Consider the following 12,351-nt stretch of genomic DNA (forward strand, 5'->3'; position numbering starts at 1 on the left):
CAAACAGACTATAAATCATCATCAAATGCATGTCCACCGTTCCTTTTCTATCGTTTCACCCAAGAGTTTTCTTTTCATATGAAAATAAGGAAACATAATCAAGCAAAAGTGGGACATGAAGTTTGAAATTCGAACTCGTTTGATATACAATTTGATTAGGGACCTCTTGAACATTGTCTTACGATCTCTTTTTCAGAAGTCGTCATTATATTCTATTATTAAAACTTACTTACACTTTAATATTTGGCTAAATATATATATATGACCCCTTAAACTTACCTGAATTTTTCATTTAGACACATAAATTTAGTCTGTTCCAATTTTTTATGACGAGAGAACCCGTAGCCACTACCCTCTGGGTTCGCACAGGATAAACCCCACTCCTGTGCAATTGCCCGCAAACCACATAGGAGAGATAACCCGAGTCTTGTTCCTGTTGAACACATTAAGTCGAACCAAATTGCATTTATTAGACACAATGTGATGATGTGGCAGAGTGTGTGTCTCCCACTCCCCCTTGAATGCCTTTAAATGGCTAATTTATTTTTGTTTTTTTAATTCCTGTTTCTTTTCTTTTTTTTTCATTTTTGACTACTCTTTCTTCATATGTATTATGAAAATTCATAATGAATTGACAAATTTTATGCCGGCTGTCAGCCTACCATAATCATTCTTCTTTTTTGGGGCTCGGGGTCGGCCATGTGAGCAAGCTCACAGGGGCAGAGTAGGTAGGTTAAGGATCTTAATATAATTGAAAAACGAAAGAAGTTACAAACAAGTTAGGTCAATGAAATTTGTAACACCAAGGTAATTAGATTTCTGAATTGCCGCCCTGCCGGCACTCGGCAAAACTGAATTTTGTCTAGAAAGTATTGATATTATTAGCATTTATTATGTGGTCCATTGTAGTTAATAATGATAAACTCTTCTCCTTTTAACAGCAAAAGCTTAATTGACTTCCTACCTTCTGAGGCATCATTTTGCTTTATATTACTTCTATGTATTTAACCCCCATCAGATCAGAATTAATATTGACATGAAACAAATATTCTCTATTGTGCTTATCATTACACATTTTACAATGATTAGCATCAAGATTTATAATGTCACATCAATTTGTTTGGTCCTCTTTCATTATGTGTGTGCTGCTTATATAACGGTATTCGTGACATCTCGATTGCTTTCATTAGTATATATTATTTTTTCGCCTGTACAAATTTAAATAAATGTGTTCATCAAGACTTGATAGGTCAAAAGAAACTACCTAGTATTTATTATCTTTTCTGGAATTTGAACTCAAGTCTTTCATGATTTTTATTTATTTCATTAAGCGATATCTTCAAATTCATTTATTAAATAACAATGGTACTCTGCTCGATCTTTTGTGGTTATGTTACCACTCTCCCAAAAGTACCAAAAGTATTTTTTTTCCCTCAAAAGTTCTTTCAAATTACACGAATTTATAGATCATCAACAACAACAACAACAACCAAAGGTGAAATCCACAACGTGCGTATGGGGAGAAGGTAGAAACAGATGCACTTACTCCTACCAAGGATAAGTAGTTTTTCTTTGATGTTAAAATATCAATAAAAAAGAGTTACAACATATATCGGAATTCTAGGGAAAATCCAAAATGACACGTTTTATTATATATATAAATCATCAAGTAATACCCTATCATGAACGAAGTAGTTAGTAGTTTCTTTATCCTTTTTGTGTTTTCTTCCGCACTTTTTTTCCCACTCTATCCCCATTTTCAATTAAAATTATTATGAAGCTGGTGGGGAGAAGTATTTCAAAAAAGAAATTACAAATATAAAAACTATCTAAATTTTGAAGTTTATTGTTCTTGCCATGAGGTGGCAAAGGTACAAGTATGAATTATGACCAAACTTAGTGGTTAACAACCACAATAGTTAACTCTTTGAAAGACACTTTGAGCTTGGTAACATACATTACAACTCGATCACTCTTTCAAATATTACATGTTAAAAAAATACACCATTGCCACAGACAGGTAGTATTCGAGTCCGGAACCTAAATGACCCAATAACAGACCCATTGAACCAAAATATCCCAAAAAAATGTAATATCAAAGTACCCTTAACGCACCTTTTTTGTGTGTTAGGTAAAAGTGTGTTAACGTCCCCTTGTTAACATCCGTTATCTGAGCTTTTAAAAAAAAATAAAAAAAAAAGAAGATAAACTTGCATAACGCGGCAAATAAGTGCGTTATGTAGACACAATTTTTTCGAATGGAACTGCTCTTGGACTGTTGAGCTTGTGCTTTTTTGCAAGCTGTCAAAATGTTCTTGTGTTATTATAACTAGCCAAACTCGTCTATTTCTATTCAAACTATCACTTTTTTAATTTTACTTCTAATATCCTATAGAATATTTGTTGACTTTAATATTGTAAATATTAGTTAAAGTTTTAAATTACTACAGTTTTATCCAACATCGAAATACTTTTTCAAGGAAAGGGCATAAAAGGTGATCAGTATTTTGAGGATATTTTTATCATTCAATATTTAGCGTTTCAACATTCATGTTAATTAGTTTTAGAATTTTTTATAAAATAAAAGAAAGTAAGACACTTAAATTGGTATGGAGGGGGTATTATTTTTCTTAAGCATAAGCTAAATCTTATATTTTTGGTTGTCTTAAAAAATAACTATAAATATTTTCTATAAAAGAAAGTAAAACCCTTAAATTGATACGGAAAGGATATTGTTTTACCTAAGCATAAGCTAGGTATTATTATTATTTTGTCTTAGAAATGATTATAATTATTTCTAAATACTATATTTTTGGTTGCCTTAAAAAATAATTATAATATTTTTTAAAAGAAAAGTAAGACACCTAAATTGATACGGAGGGGATATTATTTTTCGTGATCATAAGCTAAGCCTTATATTTTTTGTTGTCTCAGAAAATGATTATAATTATTTTTTTAAAATAAATGTAAGACACTTAAATTGATAGGAAGATGATATTATTTTCTTAAGCATAAGCTAAAACTTATATGTTTGGTTATCTTATAAAAAAAAAAAAAAAAGTAAGACACTTAAATTGACACGGAGGAAATATTATTTTTTCGAAGCATAAGCTAAGTGTTATATTTTTTGTTGTCTTAGAAAATGATTATAATTATTTTCTAAATCTTATATCTTTGGTTGTTTTAAAAAATGATTAAAATATTTTCTAAATATAAAAGCAAGACACTTAATTGATACGAATGGGATAAAAAAAATTTCCGTAAGCATAAGCTAAATCTTATATTTTTTTGTTGTCTTAAAAAATAATTATAATTAAGTTCTATAAAATAAAGTAAGACACTTAAATTGATACGAAAGGGATATTGTTTTTCTAAAGCATTTGCTAAGTTATATTTTTGTTGTCTTAAAAAATCATTATAATTATTTTCTATAAAATAAAGTAAGACACTAAAATTGACACGGAAGGCATTTTTTTTCCTAAGCGTATGCTAAGTATTATATTTTGTTGTCTTAAAAAATGGTAATAATTATTTTCTGAAGATTATATTCGGTTGCCTTGAAAAATAATTATAATTATTTTCTAAAAAAGAAAGGTAAGGCACTTAAATTGATACGAAGGTGATATTATTTTTTGTAAGCATCAGCTAAGTCTTATATTTTTAGTTGTCTTAGAAAATGATTATAATTATTTTCAAAAAAGAAATGTAAGACACTTAAATTGATACGGAGATAATATTATTTTCTTAGCATGAGCTAAAACTTTGATGTAATAAAAAAACGTAAAACACTTAAATTTATATGGAGAGGATATTATTTTTTTCTAAGCATAAACTAAGTGTTATATTTTTTGTTTTCTTAGAAAATGATTATAAGTATTTTTTTAGTTACGTATTTTTGGTTGTCTTGGAAATAATGACATACATCTTGGAGAAAATAAGAGAATCTAACTAATGATGCATGCAACACTCTTTTCTTTTTTCATGGCTAAAAGCCCTATTCTTAAACCATTCATTAAGGTTAGAAAAATTTTGTGTCTAAAACACTTTTCATTTCTGATTTACATCTTGATATCGACTAGAGTTTAACAACATCACCACCTCGTAAGATGGACAGAGTTTCTCCATAAATCCTTAATCAGAGGTCTCATATTCAAGCCAACATCCTTTTTTTCGTGAGTCGCATTTGTGACCTCTCATAAAGGAACTGTACTTGAAACACATTCAGAGCAGGTAAAAGTTAAGCATATTGAGTATTTACACTAACATATAGGAGTAATAATTTATCATGATTAAGTAATTTATAAAAGTTAAAATATATTTTATTAATTAGTTATAATTAAGTGAACATATATCCTTTATTGATTTTATATAATTAATATCATGTACAAACAATTATTTATCGGGAGAACACTTGATCCGATAGTTTATAGTAAAAGTGTTCATGGTTGGTTTGAGTCGGTTTTTCTTCGATTTAATTTGATTTTCAATTTTTCAATTTTCGGTAAACACCCCTAATTTACCGTGATATATCCGCTTCCTTCCTCGGGATTAGATCCATATGCGTAATAAGTGGTTTTGTGGTGAAACATGAGATCTACAAGGAAAACTAGAAAGGTGGATCAAAATGAGAAGGAGAAAGGTGGATTAATTACTGACAAGACTAGACTTTAATTAGCTTTTCAAATAAATTAAATGAAATCATAAGCATTCAAAGGATTGGACTGATGAAAAATAATGTAGACATTCTAAATTAGTTTTGATATTAAAAAAAGAAAATTATTCATCTTCATGTGATTTCTTGCATCATAAATACCTGTCTCTTTCATCATGAACTACGGGACAGGGAAAATACTAATTTCAGCTTAAAATGAAAAATAGGGACGGGTACAGAATTTTGTAATTTGTACAACCTATTAAGTGCATTTAAAATTGTGATGAAAAGAAATTGATATATATTTGTGTAATTGTATAATTTTCAAGTGTTAACCGGTGTATATATGCATTTTTCTTTTCTTTTTTATTAATATTATTCACACGCAGTGTAAAACATTTTTTTATTAGAGGGTGTCTCTTGTCATCAAGAAAACCTTGATTAAGAAAGAAAGAGGAAAAAAAAGTTGTTTAAATTTCCTTTGATGCTTGATATGCCCCTCTTTAAGCAGGTCATTTGCACTTTTACCCCATATTTTGTGTTGGTCTTTATTTTTTGTTCCTCATAATAAATAACTTTTTCACGGATCATAAACTTAAATTTTTGTATTATAATATCACACAAATTATGCCGTTGCGCTTAAAGAGCTTATGCACTGCCCGACATAAGTTTGAAGGGCAAAAATTGAAGACCAATTCATTTGAAGGGCAAAATTAAAGACCAGCCCATTGGAGAGGCAAACCGTGCAATTAAATATTTGCTTTTTCACGTGATTTCCTCCACAGGAAAAAAATACCACAAAAAATAAAACAGAAAAAGATTAAGAAGATTCTTTGTGAAAGGTATTGTGCAAAGGGGAAAAACATGGAAAGAAGACAGCCCAATCATCACATCTTCGTTGACACCAAAGAAATTGGAATCTCCCAAGTAACGTTTGAGTGAAGAAAAGAAATTTCTTATATTATCAGTATATTTTAATTAGCAACGGATAATTTTCTTTATCCCAATTTATGTGACAAATTTTTCTTTATAGTATGTCTCAATAAAAATGTCATATTTCTATATTTAGAAATAATTTACTATTAAAATTTTCATTTTACTTTAATCAAACGATTTATAGCCACAGAAATGGCTGAAACTTGTTTTAGACCACAATTTTTTTTTAAAAAGAATATTTCATTTTTAAGTTTCATGCCCATCGAATGATGCTACTCCCTCTGTTTCATTTTACTTGTCCAGTATATCAAAAATAATTTTTCCCTTTGACTTGTTTACTTTAGCAAATTATGAGAAAATTGATTATTACTCCCGCCGGTCCATATTATATGATATTCTTAGATTTCACATTTAGTTCAAAATAAATGATTTTTTACATAATTAAAAAGTTATTATACTTTTAACTCTTTTTTCCAGATATACCTTTAGTAGATAAGTGGATTCTTTTCCTAACTAATAGTCCATAAGAAATCATATTAAATATGTACTATTTAGTTAAGGGTTATTTAGTGAAAATATATTTACTTCTAGGGGTGAATGGGTGCGCTCAAGCTAAAATCACTACTCCATGTAATATGGACCGGAGAGAGTATTATTTTAAATATTTTTTTTTTTTTCCCCCCACCCATTTAGGAGGATTTATAGTGTTTCCACACTTCCCCTCCAACAGGATTTCGAACCTGTGACCCACGGTGCGTGGGTGGAGGTGCTTTACCACTGAGTCATCCCTCACTTGTCTTATTTTAAATATTATGCTTATCGTTAAAGAGAAAATTTCCCAACAAATTTGAGAGTCAAATTTTAAATTTTAAATCCCCATTAATAAGGATAATTTGGTATAAAAACATCTAATTAATTAATTAGTGACTTTTGAAGAAAACACAACGTACAAACTAAACAAGTAAAAAGGAATGAATGGAGTACATTATTGGGACGAAGAGATAGTGTATAGATTACTAAATTAGGATTAGAAAGTTAGTTGTTCTAGACCATCTTAACTTGTAAGCCATTCTTTTTTGAATTTATAAATTCATTAAATATGTATAAAAATTAAATTACGAATTCAATTATTATTGTATGTTGATTTGAAATTGCTATAAAAATTGACAAATTTTGAATTCATCTCTCGACAAAGAAAAAAGAAACTAGGAGATTGATACTTGATGAAGATTCTTGTTAATTTGTGGGTTGAATGTGGATGCTAGGAAAATGATGGCTTATTCAAAATAATTAGGTCTTCCCCTGAATGGCAATACGTACTATTACCACTCATTCCCAATAATAATGACTTTGTCTTTTATTCAACAGGGCAATTACTGTTGTATAATGATCTAAAGTAAGAAAATCATACCATTGCATAATTTAAGATTCTTTTGGACACATTTTTCATTAAATAACATCATAACTACTCATTTTTTAAGAATTCTTTGCTCGCATTTTCACGGTAATATCATAACACCACAAATTTAACATTTTTTTAACTCGTAGTCTTGTCCGTCGGCAGGTTTTAATTGGTAAATTTGTTTACTTTATGAAAACATGTCTAAAATACCAACAAAAAAAAAAAAGTCAATCTCATCAATAGCACATTAAAAATAACATTTTTTTTCACTCATAGTCTTGTCCGTCGTCAGGCTTTAATTGGTAAATTTGTTGGCTTTATGAAAACATGTCTAAAATACCAAAAAAAAATAAAGTCAATCTCATCAATAGCACATTAAAAGTGAAATTGTGTCTTTACATATTTGACTCATAATTGTACTCTCTGTTTTCTTTGTTAGTTTTCCTCTTACGTAATTATTTAAGTATGTTACACTCATTACTAAGCCAACTTTTTTGAGACAAATAGATTCATATGTGTGTGTGGGAAAAGCCGTTGATGTTGGTCGAAAACAATTGGATCATGACAAATGTGGTATTCATTTATTAGTCGTTTATTTTATTCCTTCACCTATCAGATGGTTAAGAGATTTCTTGTATCAGGGTTTTGTTTGCAGACATCATTTTTCCCTAAGAGTACCTGCATTATTGGTCCACAAAAGCAACACAAGAAGTTGTGTCACGAGTCAACACCAGTTGTGTCACGAGTCAAGGCCATGACACGTATTGTCTGTGTTGGCCTGATTAACTGATATTACAGATTTATCTCTTGAGCTACGTCATCATCGAATTCAAAAATGTGCATAGCATATGAACTTGTGATGTTTTATAAAGCCCTTTACACCATCCCCCCCTCCCCCCCGGCCCTCTCTCAGGTCAGCGTCCTCGTTGAGGTAAGTAACGCATAAGAACCTGTTATTGGGAGGGGAACAATGTACCGGAAACTGCTAATACCTCATAAGATGACGAGCAAATGGAGCACTGAGGATGCATCTAGCTTTGGTACCATATTTGTCACGATCCATGCCTATGATACGCATTGTTTGTTGTGGCCTAACTGGCCTCATAGATTTGTCCATTGGGCTATACCATCATCGAGCTCAAAAGTGTTTGTACAATGTGAACTTAGCTTGTGCTGTGCTTTATAAAGCGCCGCACTTTCTTCTCCTATTTCGATGTGGTAATCGCCTAAATTATCATGTGGACCCTTTCTTCAAAAGCTTGTCAGTCTAGAAGTCTCCCAGTCTTTCTTTGTGAATTTCCCTCCTTCACGAGTGTCACATTTGTGCCCTTGTAAGATATCTATAGATATTTGTGGAAATACTCATGTTGTATTCCTCATATCCAAAAGGAGTTTAATTTATATACATTGACAGTATAAAAGAATTTTATATTATTATGCCATCTAAAAATAACAACACATAACCTTGATATCAATAACCTACAAATTAGGTAGATTAAATGCTACATCATGTTAAAATATACGGTTAAGGCTATATGCCCCAAACGTTTGCGAAATTGGACACATTTGCCCATCGTTAAAAGGTTGGTGCAAAGATGCCCCTAAAGTTTGTTTTTTGGCTCTATATACCCTTGAGTTAACGGAAAATACTGGAGGGCATATTTGTTCAGTTTCGCATAGTATAGGGGCATATTTGAGCCTTTGAAATTAATGAATATCCATGAGATTAATAGAATTAGTAATAATAGAATAGTAGAATATACATGATTAATGAATATCCATGATTAATAATAATAGAATAGTAGAATTAATCATGTATAATTAATGAATAGTAGAATTAATAACATGTGTCACAAGTCTAATGTAGGTTATCTCCTTTTTTATGTTTATGTTTTATTGCGGCAATAGTTGCATCCCTTATCGTGTAGATATTGGGACTGAGAAGATGAAAAATATCCAAAAAGAACTATCCAGATCATCAACAAATTGAAAAATAAAAATGGTATTATCATTAGTAAAAAAAAAAAAAAAAAAAAAATCTTTTGAAAAGGGGAAATGGTGCTTTTGTTTGTGAAAACAATCTTTAAAAGATGGTTTTAGTTGCATCTGCTCTTTTAGTTGTATAATTTTGATGTAATTCAATGGTGGATGGATTGTAATTACAAATGTTTTTTTTTTATGTTTTGGAATGCAATGATATTTTGTGCCATAATATTCAGGAATTTCAAAGGCTCAAATATGCACCTATACTATGCGAAACTGAACAAATATGTCCTCCAGTATTTTCCGTTAACTCAAGGGTATATAGAGCCAAAAAAAAAACGTTAGGGGCATCTTTGCCCCAACCTTTTAACGACGGGCAAATGTGTGCAATTTCGCAAACGTTAGGGGCATATTTGAGCTTTAACCGTAAAATATATTGATTGTCTAAAATTTCATTACATTAAATTCATTCTGAACAAATAGGAAAGCTTGGGGAATTTTATACCATTTTCTATAGAGATAATATCTCAGATGGTCACTCAATTATGAATGTTTCACTCAGAAAGTCACTCAACTTTATTTTCTAACCAGAAAGTCACTCAACTTTGTTTTCACCAGAAAGTCGCTCAACTATTGGTGTTTCATATGCAAAGTCACTGAAATTATTTAAGTAATTTTTAATTACATTTTATTGATTTCTATTTAAAGCTAAACTTGTAAGAAATAAACAAAGAACCCATTTTATTGATCTGCCCACTTGACGCAACCCACTATAAATATAGTGACCAAAACCTTTTATTTTACCCTTATTCCCTCCTAAATCATTCTACAAATGATGTTACAGTGTTGGATATTGATATGTTTCTTACTGGATGAGCTTCTAAACTAATGGGTAACAACCAAAAAAGAAAAACAACCTATATATACCATCATGCTCCATCATACAAATTGTTCAAAGCCTTTAAAACAAGTCTACGTTATACCATCATAAACATTTCTTTGTAGAAAATTCTAAAAAGCAAATTACTTCTTCGAAGTTGGGTGGACCTATTCGTCAAATGGATTTGAACTATGGCTGAAAAGAATGATAGAGAAATAACTCAAAAAATGACAGAACTAGTTCCGTAGGAATTGACATTAAAAATAGCTAAGAATACGAGAAGTGCAGGAGAGGAGAGTTTGAATTTATGGCCGAAAAGAAGTACTTATGGAAACCAGTTCAGAAGAATGGGAGGCGGAAGTGGATTCAACATGGCCGGAAAATTAATTAGGGTTGAGGTAGGTTGAGATGGTGGAGTGGTGCATGGTGCTAATGGTGGCAGTGGTTGTAAAGAGAGACGAGATGGCAGTGGTGGGTGAAGAAGGGGAGGAGAGGAGTAAATGAGTTGGTGGTGAGGTGGTATACCATGTGTTGTCCACCTCACTAGTTGTCAGTGCTGCGTCACATCTGGTGTCTACCTTGGACAATTTTAACGGAAGAGGATATATTTGGACCCAAAGTATAACGAAGGATATAATTAATCCTTTTCCAATAGCACGGGGGGTTATATTTGGCCCTTTTCCATTCTACTAAAGAATAAGTTTGCTTATGAAAATTGCCCCCAACCCCCCCCCCCCCCCCCTCCCGCCAAAAAAAAAAATTCTACTTAAGTTGGCAAAAGAAGAACAAGGAGCCTTATACGTATATAGCTCTTCCACTTACAACATCATTTGAAAAGGACTTGGTCAATATATTTTTAGTGGGTCGGATCAATAAAATGGTTAAAATGGATATTGTTTATTTCTTACAATTTTAGCTTTAAATAAAAATCAAAAAATGTAATTAAAAAATCACTTAAATAGTTGAGTGACTTTCTAGTTAGAAAACAAAATTGAGTAACTTTCTGAGTGAAACACCCATAGATGAGTGACTTTTTGAGTGAAACACTCATAGTTGAGTGACTTTCTGGTTTAAAAACAAAGTTAAGTTTTTTTTTTTTTTTTTTTTTTTTTTTTTTTTTTTTATTTAATTTAAGCCATCACCATTAAGTTGTGGGCCTAAGGTGTGAGGGGTTTTGGCTTAACCCCTACCATGTTAATTTATGTAAGAAACTTACAGTGATTAGAGGGGGACATGGAACCTTGCCTCTAATCTACAAAAAAAGATTGATAAAACAATTTTAAAAGGAAAGAGTGAGCCTATACAAGTCTCTTTCCACACTAAAATGAAGCCTGACTTTAAACGAAACATCCATAATTGGTGACTTTTTGGTTAAATCAAAACAGTTAATTTTCGATTGTAAATCAAAGTTGAGAGGCTTTAAATGAAACATTCAAATGAAATGACTGTGATATATTATCTCATTTTCTACGCACTAAACATGTGCGCATGTGTGAATACAGTATATATTGTTGGTATTTTAACCATATGAGTGTGCCTAATTTCTTTTCACTTTAAAAATTGTCAAATCGATACAGAAAGATGAAACAAAATATAGTAATATTGAGTATGAGGTTAACAAATCAATTTCTTGTATTCGGGACGATCTTCAAATATAATATAATTATACTATTAAGAAATGCTAAAACAAATAGTAGATCAGCTATTGACCTAATGTTTTTCTTCAACTGTTGTCGTACATAGTAGTACATGAGACATGAGTATCTACTAACTACTGGTGCAAAAAATATATCCTTAAATTTCAATAAAGGAAGAGTGATAATAAAGCTAAAAGTAAGAATTTAAGTTATGGAGTAATTGACAATGTATATATTTTTTTATTTCAGTAGTATAAGTTATTATATCATAACAGGTTAATTATTATTTTTATCATGTTATCATTCAATGTTTATTTTAAAAATATACCTGCAATTTGTCACGACTCAAGCACATGGTACATATTGTCCGCTTTGATCAAACAAATTTGATGAATTTGTTTCTCGGCTATGTAATCATCGAGTCCAAAAATGTGCGTGCCATGTGTACTCAAAAATGTGCGTGCCATGTGTACTTGTACTATACTTACAAAGCTCTTTAATTTCCTCTCTTGTTCGATTAAAATTAAATACACGTGTGATGTGCACCTTCTTCGAAAGTCATTAACCCTAAGCCTCCTAGTCTTTCTCTTTGACTCTCCCTCCATCATGACCATCACACAATTACGCTATAATTTCCCCATAAATAATCTAGTTATGTGAAAAAAAAAAAAAAAGGAAACACCATCGGTATATAGAGCTTAAACTCTAAAAATAAAATGGGTAAAAGAAACTTAGAGAAGCTGCAAACAAAATCACCCAATGAGTACCAAAGGTGGTCCTTTAATGAGTACACTCCAAGTTAAAGTCTCTCTCTCTCTCTCTATTATAGTCATTGAGAAGATGTCTACTTCATCTTTGTTGC

Source organism: Lycium ferocissimum, chromosome 4 (genome assembly GCF_029784015.1).
Source record: "Lycium ferocissimum isolate CSIRO_LF1 chromosome 4, AGI_CSIRO_Lferr_CH_V1, whole genome shotgun sequence".
NCBI classification, from domain to species: domain Eukaryota; kingdom Viridiplantae; phylum Streptophyta; class Magnoliopsida; order Solanales; family Solanaceae; genus Lycium; species Lycium ferocissimum.